General features: G+C 32.1%; 1 pseudogene; it reads right to left on the reverse strand.

The window, feature by feature from the left end:
• Positions 1-603: 603 nt before the first annotated feature.
• Positions 604-1,779, reverse strand: LOC148760498 (uncharacterized; annotated as a pseudogene).
• Between the last annotated feature and the right edge of the window lie 16,499 nt (positions 1,780-18,278).

The raw sequence follows: 18,278 nt of genomic DNA on the forward strand, positions 1-18,278 counted from the left end.
TGCAACTTAGGGCTAGCTTAGCTTATGAATACAAACTAGTCCTGGAGAATAAGTCCTAAATAATATCCTTAAATTAGCAAAGTATTCAATTTTGCCATTACAGCAGGTAAGGATTCCTACCTGATCTATTTGAATTTCAGTAATGTACTGCTACCATAAGCATTGTCACAGATCACGCAATCTCAATGGCAATCTGCCTGTGAAATGAAGTAAATGAGATCAGTATCATTTTTTGCCCTTTTTTGTTTATAAGTTCAGCAACCTATTGTAGGTAGGGAATAATCTAGGCAATGCACTAAAAAGCTCGAGCTCAATTCTAGAGCTCAAGTTTCTTCAACTTTCATTTTTATAAACTCAAACTTGACTTGAATAAGTATATTAAGCTACTCAAACTTAATTCCTTTAATTAGATTTATATACGGTATTGAACTAATGAACCTAAAGTCATCATGAAAATAGAGCAGTTGAACATCTGACTTAATGTATGTTCTTCAAATAAAAAGAAGAATTATGAAATTTAATATAAGTTAAAATGACATATATACTTGATTTCTGGGCGAACCTTCCATTTATGAACACAAACCACTTCAAATTTGACTCTTCTCAATAGCTGTAGATGGCAGTCACGTGGGCAATATAAGGCCACTCTTATCCTTCATCCTTCTTGCATCGTTAATTTAGCAATGGACAATTAGTAATATGTAGTTCCAAAAGCGAGGGAAACATTTCCTTCCTCGAAAAGAATTTGAGCTTGGGGCAATCTTCGATGTCCAATGATTCGAGAGAGGTGAGATTTCGAAAGCCCTTGGAGGACAGACTTTCAAGGTTGGGAAAATCACTTATGGTGAAAGAGGTGAGAGAGGGGGGTAGAAGCATTTCTTCGTGAGGGAATGACACCACATCTAGAGAAGTACCGTTGATGGAGAAATGCTTAAGAGAGGTGAGTTTGTGCAAACCCCACTTGATTACTGACTCGCAGATAATGGGTTGCAAGATTTCAAGTGAAATGAGATTGGTAGGGAACCCCTCTTCTGGGAAAGATACCACACTTGGACAATCATATATTGAGAATTCTTCAAGAGAGACAATGTTGTGCATGCAGTTGGGTAAGGCTTCCAGCTTTTCACACCGAAAAAGATGGAGCTTTCTGAGTTTGGGGGTTAACAATCCACTCCTTGGGAAGGAAATCAGATTTGGACATCTTTCAATAGAAATCTCCTCAAGATGGTTGAGCTTGTCCAATCCATGAGGCAAAGATCTTAACTCTTCACAATCGTTGATAATCATCCTTTCAAGAGAAGAGTTGTCTTGAATTTCATGTGCTATGGATTCTAGCGATTGGCCATCACTAACATGGAGGTATTTCAGCCCCACAAGTAACTCGCCCCTTGTGGATAAAGATATCAAAGACTTACAATCTTCAATATCCAATTGCTCTAGGCTGATATTTTCTCTTTCATCCAGCAAGCATTGCAAATTCTTGCACTTTGAAATGGTTAATCTTACAACCTGCAATGCTAACTTTCTCTTTGCAGATAAAGATATAAAAGACTTACAATCATGAATTTCCAATTCCTCTAGAAGATATTTGCTATTGATGTTGAGATTTTCTCTTTCATCCACCAAGTACTGCAAATTCTCACAATAGAAAATTTTTAAACTTCTTTAATTTGGAGGCAAGCTTCCATTTGAGAATGAAATCAATCCTGGGCATCTTTCAATGATGGGCTTGGATGAAGACGTAATTCCGATACCAAACCGAGAGTTGTGTTCAGACATTGGAAGGCCACACGCACAATGTTTCTGCAGTGTGTTTCCATCCTGAACTTCCAATTATAATTACTGGTTCTGAGGATGGGACAGTTCGTATCTGGCTTGCTACCACTTATAGACTTGAAGATACATTGAATTATGGTCTTGAGAGAGTTTGGGCAATCGGATAAATGAAAGGTTCCAGGAGGATTGTGATTGGGTATGGTGAAGGAACTATTATGGTGAAAATTGGTCGTGAAATACCTGTAGCAAGGATGGACAACAGTGGGAAAATCATATGGGCAAAGCTCAGTGAAATTCAAACTGTGAATATTAAGAGTGCAGGAGCACATTTTGAGGTTTCCGATGGAGAAAGATTGCCCTTGGCTGTTAAGGAATTGGGGACCTGTGATCTATACCCTCAAAGCTTAAAGAATAATCCAAATGGGAGGTTTGTTGTTGTCTGTGGAGATGGTGAGTACATCATATATACAGCTTTGTCATGGAGAAATAGGTCATTTGGTTCCGCATTGGAATTCGCTTTGTCATCTGATGGAGAGTATGCTGTTAGAGAAAGCACATCAAAAATTAAGATTTTCGGCAAAAACTTCTAGGAAAAGATGTAACGACCCCTCTTCAGTCGCTACTGGCGTCCGAGACCTCCGAGAGATCCCGCCAAGTCTCGAACAAGCCTAAAAAAAATTCTCCATAACTCATTGTACATCTTTACTAATCCGTACTAATATTTGAACCATATATATATTTTTTTATAACTTAAAATTTCACAAGAAGCATAGCCATTAAATTTTGACTTTAAGTCATAATATCACAATTAAATACATTGAGTTCAAGAATCTAAAATTTATGTTTTTATCAAAACTAATATTTGTTTACATAGTAAAATCAAAGTACTACAACTCAATTTCTAACAGCGGAGCGACTCGGAATAAAAAGCCATGAGATGTCTTTACCTATTTGCGGTGAGCCGAACGCACTGATGATTACTAGTTAGGTCGATTCTTGTCTGCAAAAGAGGGAAAAGAGGGGTGTGAGTCTCACAGACTCAGTGATCATCGGCTCCGTGAGTAGGGCATAGATGGGAAACAAGCAATAGCAGATCAGTTGAATATAAAAATACAGGATTACAAAAACAATTTATTTCGAACTGGAGTTTGTGCCTTATATGAAAAACCGAGGATTTCTTATGCATTGTAAACACTTCAATTGGTAAATCAACCAAGGTAGATAAAAACTTTACTATAAAACAGATCAATAACCTTATTCAAGTTAATCATTTGAAATATTGAATTAAAATAATTTTACATGAAGAAAATTCCGCCGTCAAAATCAATTGACATTTTACTCAAATCAAATCAGTATATTCGGTAAGCTCCCATGAAATCGAATGTTAATCAAACTCATACGTAAATCACAAATCACCTCACACCGGAGGAGTTAAAATTCATTTCACCGTAAAAATAAGGAGAGCTGCAAAAAAACCGTTAAATTATGTTTTCACCATGCAAAGAAATATAAGTTTAAAAACCCAGAGATGCCACTCTTGAGTAGGGAATGAAAATAAACTCGTGGTCCCGCTATCACGTAATAACATCCGAGAGCATCGCTTCCACCGGATTCCCATGTGCCATGACAGTCTCACGATGTTGGCCGACATCGGAGAATCATACGGTCGTAACAGTGTAATCATCTGGTGGCCTAGCCACGCATACATATATCACAGGCCGTGACCCCAACGAAGCCTAACCGCCCGTCGGTGACCCAATGGTTCTCTAGTTAGAGCTCACTCGTATACGAGGGTCACACTTAACCGAAATGACAACCGACCTACTCTCGAATCTCTCGGTTTGTAAAATCATTTTGAAATTGTATTATGTCCTTAAAAGCTCGTCTCAAAATTATTTCCAAAGTATTCAACACAAGGTATGATAAAATCTATTATCATTTTCATAAAATAAAATTTGTGCATGAATTTCGAAACAATAACTCGTATGGTGAATAAACATTATAATCATGGATGCACATTGCACAAATATAAAACACAGATTTTGAAGCAAAATAGTGCGAAGAGCTTGTTTCCCCATTTTGAAAACACTTTACATATAATTTATACATATATATTCAAAACGATTTTTAAACATAATTTGCATTCACAATTCTTTAAAATTGCTATCAACACATGCTATCTACAATTTTCACGTTTAAAATAAATAATACATATAAATATATATTTATGAAAATTTAAAATGAACACTCCCTACTCACCTCAAAATAGCGAGATATTACGTCGCTATTAATTCAAATACGTATCGAGCTACTCTTTCTTACCAGTAATTCGTTATTTCCTTTAACCTTTCACCACAGTGCAACATTTATTTATTTCTCCTAAATATTAAAACCCACTTAATTAATATATCTATTTTTTATTCTAACATCATTATTATATATATTTTTATTATTTTCTTACCTTTCTTTCCCATTTCTTCCTCTCTCTTTTACTCGTTTTTCTCTTCCTTTCTTCTCCCTCCTTTCATGCACCAATCGGCTGCACTTTCTTCCTCTCTTTCTCTCACCGCCGGCAGCTCTCAACCTTCACTACTGGCGGCTTGAAGCATCCTCTCCACTTCCACCGTTGGTCAGCTCTAGATCAGTCCAAAGAACTCAAATTTTCTCTCTTTTTATTCAGCCATTTTGTCACCAAAAACCAAGCTCTCTCTCTTTTTCCGTCAACCACCACAGCCCAACTCTTTCTCCTTTTCTTTCCTCAAAATCCAGCAGCAACTTAGCTTTCTTTTCCCTTAAAATTTGTAGCAAAAATCTCCTCTTTTGACTCCTCTAAGTGGCAGCACAAATCTCTCTTTCCCAGCTCACTCTTTTTCTCTTTTTTCTTCCTCTTTTCTTTCTCTGCTTCTCTCGTTTTTTAGCCGGCCTTCTCTCCCTTTTTATTTCTCTCCATTTGCTCCTGTTAAGAAGGAAGAAGAAAGAATGATTTTCACGTGGAAGGGAGAAAAGAATGGACATGACAACTTTTGTCCTTTTCTCCCTTCTTTCATTCAATCTTTCTTTCTTTTTTTGTTACTCTTTGCCGGTCCCTACCATCATTCACCATAAAAAGAGATAGTTTTTATTATTTTACTATTACTTTGACTCTTAATAAGTCACATGCAGCCATCTATTCTTATCTTCTCTCTTTTCATTTTTGTTTCTTCTTTTCCTTATTCAATTCTTTCTTTCCTCTTTTAAATGGCCGGCCCCCACTCTTTTATGTCTTCCATTACTTGTTCAATCACTTCACACAAATAAATTTGCTTGACTACTATACGGGATTATGGGGTGTTACAAAAGAGGAGTGTCCGGTCTACCTTCTCTGCTGAGCGGATTTATGGGGGCACTTTACTGGCAATGCGCTCAAATGATTTATTTGCTTTTTCGATTGGAGTATGAAAAACAGACCATTTAGCCACTTTTTCCTTAAAAGTAGAGATCATGTTGATCATTCTAATCATTCTCCAAGAAACCATTATATAATTTTTAAACTGCACTGACTATTTATTATATAATTTTCAAATATTTAATTTGATAAAATAATTGCATTTTTATTTATTTTTTAAATGGCTTCCTATTGTACCTCCAATTGATTAAAAAAAATTAACCAGTTGTAAGCAAATGGCTAATGATCAATATGATGAAGAGATGCAAATTAAACTTTCAAATTGGCTAGAAGTATTCCATCTTATGGCTTCCTTCACATACACTACAACCAATTCATCCCCATCGGGAGTCCAGTTTGAAGCCTTCATCAACCCTATGACTATCCACATAAGATAAGGTAAGTAATTAAATTTGAAAAGATACTAACAAAATTTTAAAAAGTTGGAAAATCATTTCTAGAAACATCGAATTTTGAAATATTTAATTCGATAAAATAATTTCTTTTTTTTTAAGTGGCTTCCTATTGTATCCTCTAATAGATTAAAAAAAATTACCACTTGGAAGCAAATGACCAATAAACATTAATTACTTTCTAACATAATAAAAAAAACAATAATTATTTTTTTATTCATGTTTATTGAAACAAAATTACCTCACAAAAGAAGTTTATAAATTCTCTTTTCTAAAATATAAGAAGTTTTGAATTTTTCTTTTTAATCTATATTTTACCTTAAAATATAAGAATATTATTTTTTTAATATTAACATCCTATCTAACTAATTTAATTTCATTAAACTTGTTATCATGACTTTTTTCGTTAACTCTTCCACATTTACATTGAAATTTGAACAATGTTTGTTTCACCTTTATAATTTTTTACGTTAATTCTTATAAATTTACATCAATGCTTTTCAATTGCTAATTTTCGTCCTAGTTATTTTAATCCTTATTGTTATTCATTTATAAATTAAAATTTGTAAATTGTTAAATACAATTAGCTCAATAATATAAATATAAATATTAATTTTTACAAAAATTATATTTACTTTGAACTACTTGTCTTTTTAATTTAAATCTCACACACTTACATTAATATTTTAACAATACTTGTTTCACCTTTATAATTTTTTAGGTTAATTGTTATAGGTTTGTTAAGGTTTTTCAATTGCTAATTTTTGCTATAATTATTCTTATCCTTATTGTTATTCACTTATAAATTAGAATTTGTAAATCAATAAATACTTTTAAGTCGATAATATAAATTTAAATGTTTAATTTTCAAAAAAATTATATTTATTTTGACTTATTATTTTAAATCTCACACATTTATGTTAATATTTTAACAATGTTTGTTCCACCTTTATAATTTTTTAGGTTAAATCTTATAGGTTTACGTCAAGGTTTTTCAATTGCTAATTTTTAATATAATTATTTTTATCCTTATTATTATTCATTTATAAATTAAAATTTGTAAATAGTTAAATACTTTTAGCTTGATAATATAAATTTTAATTTTAATTTTCACAAAAATTATATTTATTTTGACTTAATTGATTTTTTATGTTAAATTTTACACATTTACATCAATATTTTAACTATGATTGTTTCACCTTTATAATTTTTTAAGGTAATTTTCATAGGTTTACGTTAAGGTTTTTCAATTGCTAATTTTGACTATATTTTTATCCTTATTTTTATTCATTTATAAATTAAAATTTGTAAATCAATAAATACTTTTAACTCTATAATATAATTTTAAATGTTTAATTTTCACCAAAATTATATTTATTTTGACTTAATTGACTTGTTATGTTAAATCTCACACATTTACATTAATATTTTAACAATGGTTGGTCCATCTTTATAATTTTTTACGTTAATTCTTATAAGTTTATATCAAGATTTTTCACTTACTAATTTTCACTATAATTATTTTTATCCTTATTATTATTCATTTATAAATTAAAATTTGTAAATTGTTACATAATTTTAGTTCAAGAATATAAATTTAAATGTTTATTTTTCACAAAGATTAGATTTATTTTGACTAAATTGACTTGTTATGTTACATCTCACATATTTAAGTCAATATTTTAGCAATGCTTGTTCTATCTTTATAATTTTTTTCATTAATTCTTATAAGCTTACATCAAGATTTTTCAATTGTTAATTTTCAATATAATTATTTTTATCTTTATTATTATTCCATTATAAATTAAAATTTGTAAATCATTAAATACTTTTAGATCGAGAATATAAATTTAAATATTTACTTTTCACATAAATTATATTTATTTTGACTTAAGTGACTTTTTACGTTAGCTCTAGGGGCTGAGCATCCTATCAACGGCCCCCCAAAATTTTTAAAAATTTCTCTATTCCCCTCACAATTTTTAAAAATTTCTATATATTATATATATTTTTAATGGTTCCTAAAAAATTGACTCTTTTTTTTTAACTTATGCAAATTTTATTGCTGTATGCCAAAATGTAAAATACTATGGACATTATGAGTACAATAAGATTAAATTAAAAATGAAACAAACCATAATGATGTCTGAGCATTATTGTGTCCTAAAGAGCGCTTATCTGCATACAACCACAATTAGACTCGTCCTAAAGGGAGAATTCCAAAGGAGTGCAGATTGTCCAAATTAAGACATACTTTAAGTAAACCTGTTCACGTTTATTTGAATACATCTAGAAACGTCACAATTTGAATACATCTCCACCCCATTTAAAATATCATGATTATCTTCAAATAATATTTGGGTAAAATTTAGAATTAAATGACCATACTTTGAATAGGACTCTTTAGAATTTACATCAATAGTTTAATAATATTTATTTTAATTTTATGAGTTTTGACGTTCTTTCTTATAAATTTATGTCAAGATTTATAAATAACTACTTTTCACTATAATCATTTTTATTCTAATTATTTTTCATTTATAAATAATTAAAATTTTTTACTCAAGAATATAAATGTAAATAATTAATTTTCACTTTAAGTATATTTCTTTTGTTTCAATTGATTTTTAATTATAACTCTCACTCATTTACGTTAATATTTTAATAATATTTATTTCAATCTTATGATTTTTGACATTTATTCTTTTAGATTTAGGCTAAGATTTTTTAAACAATCAATTTTTATTTATAATTATTTTTATCCGTTTTGTTATTTATTTATAAATTAAAATTTTGTCATGGTTAATATTTTTAACTCGAGAATATAAATATAAATGATTAATTTTCATAAAAATTATGTTGTTATCTTTGTTAGTTCTTTCTTTTTAATTGATACTTTTAAGTTTTGATTTTTAAGAGTTATTCAAGTTTTTTCCTTATCCTGTTAGATCAGTAAACAGGTTGCAATTTTTTTTATTGATAAATGGCTGATATAAAAGCCTCTAAATCTAATGGCCGTTATTCAATAGCCTTACAATAAGGTCAATTTATTGTTTTTGAGAAGTAATTCATTGATTATGAATATAAGGGAAATCCCATTACAGCATTCAGCCCGCAGTTAAATAGCCAAGTAAACTAGTTTGAAGACCCATGCTCCAAGCAATTAAGGCATTACAAGAGACTACACAACCCCATCATAGTAACAAATTGTAAAAAAGAAAACCTCTCCTCAAAGCCATACTCCTCTCTGGAGCTAAAAGAATGAACTCACTCTGTTGGGAACCTGAAATCATCACAATTGAACTTGCCGAGCACAATAGCAATAATCCAGCGAAGACCACACAATAACAAATATCTTTAGACAAGCATAACAATTTCTTGGTCATAACCCATATCAGATACAATATGAAAAAAAATCTGTGGCAAAGGAATAATATTAATAAAATCATTCTCCCTCAATACACCATCTTTAGTCCATTGATCAGTAACTCCATTTGCACTTCTTAAAGTATGAATGATCTTTCAATTAATTGTCTTCCTTTTAAAAAATTCAATTTTGAATAATCACTTTCTATACTTCCATAATACACTACTCGGATCACTAATCCACTTAACAATATTAACAGAGTTACTCTTAATTACTAAGGAAAGAGTAGAGTGCCATCTAGATGACACAAAAATTTTTAAGACTTCTAGTACTCAGTTTCATGAAGTTTGCGTCATGCACTTCTATAGATTTTGAGAACATAATTTTAACTTCAGCCAATTCATTACTTAGAACTCCACCAATGCCCATCTCTCCAGGATTTTCCCTAACAACCCCATCAATATTAAACTTCAACCAGTTATTACCTTTATTTAATTAATCATTTGCGATGTAAAATAGAGATGAAAACTGAAAAACATTTTCTACAACTCACAGAACAGTAAAGTATGTAAAATGACAAGAAAAACTGAAGAACAGCAAATTGGGCTTTGCTTTCTAGCAACAAAACTAGTGGGAACATGATTATTGTGATATACCAAGAAAATGTTGACATAACAAATGGAATTTTAGACAGTATTGAGTGATGAACACTTACAGATATTGTACTCGTACAAAAATGTGAAGTTAATCTGCAACAGATTCCAATAAGATCACCAGACTTGTCTAATTTGTCAGCAAGAAGTTATGAAACTGGGATTTTATCTTCTTCACTTTTGAATTTGAGCTTCCAATGCATTACTACTAAAGTATTTGTTTGAAAATTACCCAAAAAATAATAAAAAAAAATCCAGAGGCATCATACAAATAGAAAAACACAAGAATTTACGTAGTTTAACGTCTTGCCTACGTCCACATAGCAAACAAGTCTACTACAATTAGAAAATACACTACAACAAAATTAACTTATATGTTGTTTAAAACAGCTTCAACCCACTGTTAGAAGTAATCAAAGCTTAGTAGTAATTGTCAAAAGTATTTCTCCAGTATCAGAGGAAGCTCATAGAGGATAACATGGATCAACCTTCCGTTTTTAATCCTAATTTCTCTAGGGTTATATCAAGATAAGACAGAGAACCCCACATCCAAGTTCACACCCATCCCCTGCTCCACTCCTGAATTACTGTTGTCTCGAACCAATTAGTGTTCTGAATTATCTGCTTAGTGAGATTTTAACTAATTAAAAACATATTGCAATATTAGGATGTAAAAAACTGAATAAAAATGTGAGTGCCTTAATTCTGTTTTTCTGACCTACTGAAACCTTGATTGGCTTATGATTTTTTGTACTTTCTGTAAACAGTAGTCGAGAGTGTCACTGGTGATGCAAAATGAAAATTGAAATAAAGAGACGATCTTAAAGAGAAAAGTGGCTTGTTACGACAAATATTAATGTCCAAATAGGGGAATTAATGCAAGATGAGGAGTTGTACTTGGCCATGTAATGAGGCCATTCAAGCAAAAGTTTATAAAATTAAGAGTTGAATCTGACATTATAGGTTGTTGGAGAAAGAAAGAACTGACCTCTCCTTAACTAGCCTTTTATAGGCCAGAAGCCAAATCAACATGGAGGTCCGGCAATTTTAGCTCAACTCCTTGCTGTGAAAGGCCTGTATTTCCATAAGGAATCTACATGTTAAGGGTCAAGCAATTTCAATTTAGTTAAGTACAAAATATGCAAAAGATTGGAAATAATACCTGATCTCTAAACTGAATTAGCATGCTACTCCAATCACTGTCTCTTAACCCTGAATACTACCTACAAAATGACAGCAAAAATCATCACAATTTGTGTTAGATATTTTTTTGAAATTTGAATTTTAGATGCAAATCATAATTATTGCTTAAGCCAATATATCAGTATATGTTAACTGGCTAACAGAGGATCATAATTCTAGCAAGTGTAAAAGAAAACCTTGCTATTTCCAAGCCATCTAAAAGTTTACAGCGAAACAGAGTTATTTCTAACTCTAAACTTATGGTATGGACTGATCAAAATGGAAAAGAAAAGTAAAGCAAGTAAGATGATTTAGTGAAAAAGGAGAAACAATTAGACACATATTGTACCTCTGGTGAGAAACAACGCCTGTGCCGCACTATACTTCTCCTATCAAACTAATGCTTTAAGCCAATTGCAGAGTTACATTTTTTTCCCTGCAGGTATGTAGTATTAAGAAATACAACAGTCCTTCTCAAGCTTAAATTTTGCAATTATTTTTCCAGTTGGTCATCTCGAAATGAAGGTCCTGATTACTGTCATTTTCATGAAAAAACATAAAACAAATCGATGGAAGAGACAGGAATTACTCAGACTTCCAGATGTACAAGGTGATACTTTTTCACTGATGGTTTAGACTCAAAGCATCCTGCAAAATAAAACATAAGAATAGCCTACAAGTTTTAACAAGAAAGTGAGATGAAGAAAACTATTATTTTGGAATTTTAAACCTGTAAACATGAAAGTGAAACAGCGTTTCCAAGTTGATATACCTAAGTTTTAGTATGAACAAAGGATGTAAACTTCTGACCCTTTTCTCTTTCCCTGTTCGAATGGTTGTAAATTTACTTCCTTGTTGGACTTCCACTTTATAAACCTCTCAAGTTTGAGTTTTATGTCAATCCTATCGAGAGAAATAAATATTTACAGGCCCTTATTTCAAGTTCTATGCAGATAAAGAAAATGAACTTCTTTATATTTTGTATATAAATAAGTAGAGGAATGGTTCAGGTTCTCACCATTGCAAGAGATTTAGCCAACAATTTATAAACTGAAATATCTGACTTGCACTTTCATCCGCAAGAAACAGAGGAACTAGTTGTGTTGGCTAGATTTAATTCCCATTCTCTTCCCCTTACTCTTAACTGTTTAATATCTAAGAATAAAAAAGAAGTCGTGCCAAGTATCTTTCGCAGAACATTTACACCAGGACAATTATTCTATTTGATTGGCACCATCTTTCTTTCTTTCTTTTCTTCTGTTTATATTTTCCCTTGTTTTTCCTCTCGCTTGTGATGTAGTTACTTGTGTTGAGGTTAAGTGCAGCTAAATGGGAATCAAAAGAGAAATTACATATTAAATACCTGATTGCTAAATTCTGTTAGTAAGGTACCAAGATAAAGTACATCTCAAGTAGAGGTTCGGATTCCAGCATGTACAAATCAAATGAAAGCAAAGTTATTAAAAAATAAAGAATCAATGAAAGAAATTAAAATAGAGCTAAAAAACAGAGTAAGAGGAATTTTAAAATTTACAAACCATGATTTCAGTACAATGACAGAAAGAGGTGCGTTCTTCAGTTATGCTCTTTTGCCTTTCAACGACAGTAAACAGCTCTCGTTTTCATGTTTCTTGATAAAAGCTGAATCTCTGTGATCAAAACATATATAAGCATAAAGCAATTGAACTATCTTGAAGCACACAAACAAGAGGAAGTCACCTAGGAGAACCAAAATATGTAAAGCATTTTCCCGTTTCATTGTTCTATAAACTTCCACAAGTTTGACAGCTACCCTTTACACTTTAATTATATGTGGACATAATAGATGACCAGCTTGTTATAAGGTACCTCATCTCTAAAATCAAAATTAAGTTAGCACTTAGCCTCTCAGAGTACCGGGAAAATGAGGGATAAATATATCATTTAGTATAATAATAAACACTGATGTTATTATAAAATTTCAGTACAAAGCAGTTGTCTCTGCCTATACCCATGTGCTTGTGGTTAAAATGCACCTGCAAAACAATGAAAAAAACATGGCGAGGTCACATTCCCTGATAGAATTGGGTAGGAATCAGATTTAAGTGAAGATTAAATTAAACAAAATAAAGTTATTAGCAAGAATATGTCAGAATTGATGAGAAAGGCATACAAAAATATAAGCCTTACGACACCTTCAATTCATTGACAAATTGGCGTGTGTTGTGTGGGTATGCACATATTTATAAAAAAAAGATGTGACTTGTATGGAAAAGAATCTTATGTTTACTCTTAATCAGACATAGATAGAGAAGCTCCTATAAAACATATTTAAATTTTCATAAAAGTTTATTAGATTCAAAATAAAAATATAAGAACTTAATTTAAGGTAATAAAAGAATAAAAATTTATTTGAATTTTCTTATATAGTTTAAGAGTTTTTCGAGTCTTATGCCTAAACTAAATTATACTTAAAAGCCATATTTACATTCGTAAAAAATCACAACAAAAATCAAATTGAAGGTGTTAATTATTATATTCAATTATCAAAAGAAAAAACAAGATTGTATAAGATAAAATAAAGAATAAAAATCCTTTATTCTCACTTAATATCCTTCTCATAATTTTTCACAAAATGTCAGTAAACTTTTTATGTTAACATCACTCTTAGTTAACATCAAAATTATCTATAGATTGGTATTTTTATCCCCTTATTTTCCTTATTTTTACGTCATTTAACTAATATTCTCTATTCTTCCTTTTCCTTAGATGAATTCTTTATTTCTTGATCACCTGAATTGCTTCTTCCGAGCTCCACTCAAAACTTTGTTGATTTTTTTGTCATCTCCATTCTTCCTAGAAGCTAATGATAAATCAACCTCTTTGGGCAAATCAACCTCATCCGCTCCGACCCACTTAGACAACCAAAACTCCTCACCCTATCCTGCCATGCATATCATTAACATCCATTTTCGTTTTGGAGTTGAAAGAGCCAATATGTTTTTCGCTTGGTGGTAAGCCATGTTGCTTCTGTTCTGAGTTGAAACTGCTTTTCTTCCATCATTCACAGTTTGGACAACATTGGCTAGCAATTAATATGATGTAGCTGTTTCGTTTGTGGATTCTGTTATTATAACGTTTATGCTCCTGCATGGTGTTATGGGGGCTGTTGGTTGTTGCTGATTTTTCATTGTAATGCTATATTCTGTTTCCATTTAAGGTGATAGGGTGCTTTGCTCTCTTAACTGTTACTGTTTAAGAGTGCTTCTTGCCGCCTTTGTACTGATCTCTTAATTTTGATCAGCTTTTGTATACCTTTAATACTTAATAAAACCACCTAAGAATGAGCAATATATATATACAAAGAAAAGCCCTATGCAAACATTATCCAAGGAAAGCATTGCCTATTGGAGGGCAATACAAAACTTTCCTATCAGTAGTTGGATGTTAAAGCTGAAAGGATATAAAAGCATATCCTTCTACTTAGAGCAATGTGCAATGAAGGAATATGTCATGCATCAATAAAAGAACTGAGCTGGAAAGAATGAAAGCTTCTGACATAATTGCAGAATAGAACTGAATACAAAAATGTTTAAGCATTGTGATTCATACTTCATCACCAAGAAAAACTGAGTTCTGGCCATTTATCCTGATATGCAACTTGGAAAGTACTTTAGATAAGATCAAGCGTTTGAGAGAGTAGAAACCTCCTTTACTTCATACAGAACATAATATGAGAGACAGAAAAAAGAATTCTTCATACTACAAATGGGAAATACCCATCGGTAGCTTCTTAACTTGAAATGTTGCAGAAACACTCGACATTGCTATGATGACAATATGAATTTGGTTTATACAGAAGGTCCTAGGTTACCCGAATTTACATGCTATCTTGCACCATTGATGCGAAGGAGGAAAGATTTCCCTTTTTGGGTAACAACTGCTGCCTGAACAACTTGGAAACCACCATTGAATTTTGAGGGCTTCAGAATATAAAGTTTACTTCACCCTGTCAGACAAGTTCCACAACATCAGGTTTTCATTTTGCAACAAGATTTCCTGGCAATAACTAAACTTTTAGCTTTCTGTGTATAGGAACATTACCATTTTCATAGGAAGCTATGTTCCCTTTGGAGAATTGTTTTTCCCTTGACACTATCACTGCTGTTACTGCCAATACATCTTTATTTTCTCATCATTTACCAGAAATTGAGTACTCATTGGAATTGAGGTAGAGAATTTGGTATTTGCTCATTCAGCCCGACGTATGGTCAATGTGCCAGGTGATAACAAGCATTGAAAATGGCAGCAACCAAGGCAATGCCCACTTGGATAAGTAATAACATTCCCATTTTAGAGTCATTCCAGACCAGTTTGTTTGCTCCAATTGCTGGCATGAGCCTCTGCAGCTTCCAATTGAAACCAAAATTAGTTATCATATAAATCTTCAGGCATAGAACAATATATCATTCATTTAATACAATTGAAACCATTCTTGAAATGATTCTGCAAGAAATTCTAATAAGAAGCCACTGAAAGCAATATGATTTATAGACATAAACATTTGAAAAGAAATCAGCTACAAAAACCTCTCATTGTGAATTACTCTTGGTTTTCTTTTACAAAAACCCTACTAGCGTGAAATTAAACCATTTCGGTCCATGATGGAAGACAAAACTTCTTTCCCAATTTTGCAAAAAAATTCACTCCTTTCAAAGAAAATGAGCTTTGGAGAAATACCTGTCAAAAATTTAGTAAGCATAAGCTTATTTGTAGTTGTACCTAAAATTGAAACTTTGGTTTTGCTCACTTCATTTTAGATTAAATATAAAATGAGAAACATTTGCCTAGCTCATCTGATCTAAGCACTTAAAGCAAATTCGAACTAATGGAATCTTACACGGCTTTCTCCCTCCTTTTGGATACCTCTATTCCTTCTCTACCATTGGTCTCAAGATTCATCAACATAGGCTAAGGCAATCATTCAACAAAAGATATGGTTCTGAACAACCTCGAGCCACCATTGAATTTTTGAGGGCTTCGTAATATAAAGTTTACTTCACCCTGTGAGACAAGTTCCACAACATCAGGTTTTCATTTTGCAACAAGATTTCCTGGCAATAACTAAAACTTTTAGCTTTCTGTGTGTAGGAACGTTACTGTTTTCAAGCTATGTTTCTCTTTGGGGAATTGTTGTTCCCTTGACACTGTCACGTGCTATGGTTGCCAATACGTACTTTAATTTCTCATCATTTATCAGAAATTGAGTACTCATTGGGATTGAGGCTCAGATTGGTGCTTGCTCATTCAGCCTGGCACATGGTCAATGTGCCAGGTTATAACAAGCATTGAGAGTGGCAGCAACAAAGGCAATGCCCACTTGGATAAGTAATAACATTCCCCATTTTAGCGTCTTTCCAGACCAGTTTGTTTGCTCCTATTGCTGGCACAAGCCTCTCCAACTTCCAATTGAAAATTAGATATCACATAAATCTTCAAGCATATAACAATGTAACAATCATTTAATATATTTGAAACCAATCTTGAAATGATTCTGCAAGAAATTTTAATAAGAAGACAGTGAAACCAATATGATTTGTAGACATAAAAATTTAAATGAATTAACAGATCCATTCTGCTCAAGCATAAGCCTCTGCAACTTAGAATTAACATCAAATTAAAATCAAAGTTATAAATCTTTAGTTCATACAGAAGTGATCGAGTATTAATACCTGAGACCTTTCTTGAAATGGTCCTGCAGGGAATGTTTTACCAACAATTTGAAAGCAATATGTTTCATAGATGATGGTAATGCCAAACATCTGTTCATTACCATGAGGAGGTGTATTCTTTCATTGTGCTCTTTTTTCTTTCAATGGCTGAATCTCTGTGATGAAAATATATATAAGCATAAAGCATTTGAACTACGTTGAAGCACACAACCAAGAGGAAGTTATCTAAGAGAACTAAAATGTCTAAAGCATCTGCCCATTCATTGTTCTATAAACTTCTACCTTCAAGATTAGCATTGTCTTACTGTCAACATTGTCTCACAAATCATGCAACCTCCTAAAGTGCCTACAAACAGCAACATATCACTTTTCACCTTTCCAATCTCAATATGAAGGTCCTGATTAATGTCATTTTCATGCAGAAACATAAAATAAATCGATAGGACAGACAAGAACTACTCAAACTTCCAGATGGACAATAGAACATTAAAAGACTCTTGAAATTATTGAATACATAAATGCTTAAGCACTGTGATTCACACTTCTACATCAGCAAAAACTGAATTCTGGCCATTTTACCCCGATATGCAACTTGAAAAGTACTTTAGATTAAATCGACCAGTTGACAGAGTAGAAACCTCCTTTACTTTGAAAACATAATATGAGAAAGAAGAAAGGATTCTACAAATTTTAGTAGAAACAGATAAGAATAAATGCAATGCATCAACTAAAAATGGGAAATACACATTGGTAGCTTCTTAACTTGAATATTACAAAAAACTTACGATGAGACTATCAATTTGGTTTGTACAGAAGGTCCCAGGTTACCTGATTTTACATGCTTGAGGCAGTCAGTAGCTATCTTATCATTTATACTAGCACCACTGACGCAAAGGAGGAAAGATTCCCCTTTTAGGGAAGGAACTGCTATCTGAACAACTTCAAACCACCATTGAATTTGTTAAGGGCTACAGAATATAAAGTCTACTTCATCCCGTCAGACAAATTCCACAACATCAGGTTTTCATTTTGCAACATGATTTCCTGGTAATAACTTAAACTTTTAGCTTTCTGTGTACAGGAACATTACCATTTTCAAACTATGTTTCCCTTTGGGAAATTGTTGTTCCCTTGACATGGTCACTGCTATTGTTGCCAATACATACTTTAATTTCTCATCATTTATTAAAAATTGAGTACTCATTGGGATTGAGGCAGACATTTTGGTGTTTGCTCATTCAGTCCAGCATATGGTCAATATGCTGGGTTATAACAAGCATTGAGAGTGGTAGCAACGAAGGCAATGCCCACTTGGATAAGTAATGACATTCCCATTTTAGTGTCTTCCCAGACCAGTTTGTTTGCTCCTATTGCTGGCACAAGCCTCTGCAATTTCCAACTGAAACCAAAATTACATATCATATTAATCTTCAGGCATATAACAATATACCAATCATTTAATATGTTTGAAACTAATCTTGAAATGATTCTGCAAGAAATTTTAATAAGAAGTCATTGAAACCAATATGATTTGTAGACATAAAAATTTAAAAGAATTAACAGATCCATTCTGTTCAAGCATAAGCCTCCGCAACTTAAAATTAACATCAAATTAAAATCAAAGTTATATATCTTGGTTCGTATAGAAGTGACCAAGTATTAATACCTGAAACCTTTCTTGAAATAGTCCTGTAGGGAATGTTTTACCAGTAGTCTGAAATAAATATGTTTCATAGACGATAGTAATGCCAA

This window comes from Theobroma cacao, chromosome 10 (assembly GCF_053813885.1).
Source record: "Theobroma cacao isolate CCN51 chromosome 10, ASM5381388v1, whole genome shotgun sequence".
NCBI classification, from domain to species: domain Eukaryota; kingdom Viridiplantae; phylum Streptophyta; class Magnoliopsida; order Malvales; family Malvaceae; genus Theobroma; species Theobroma cacao.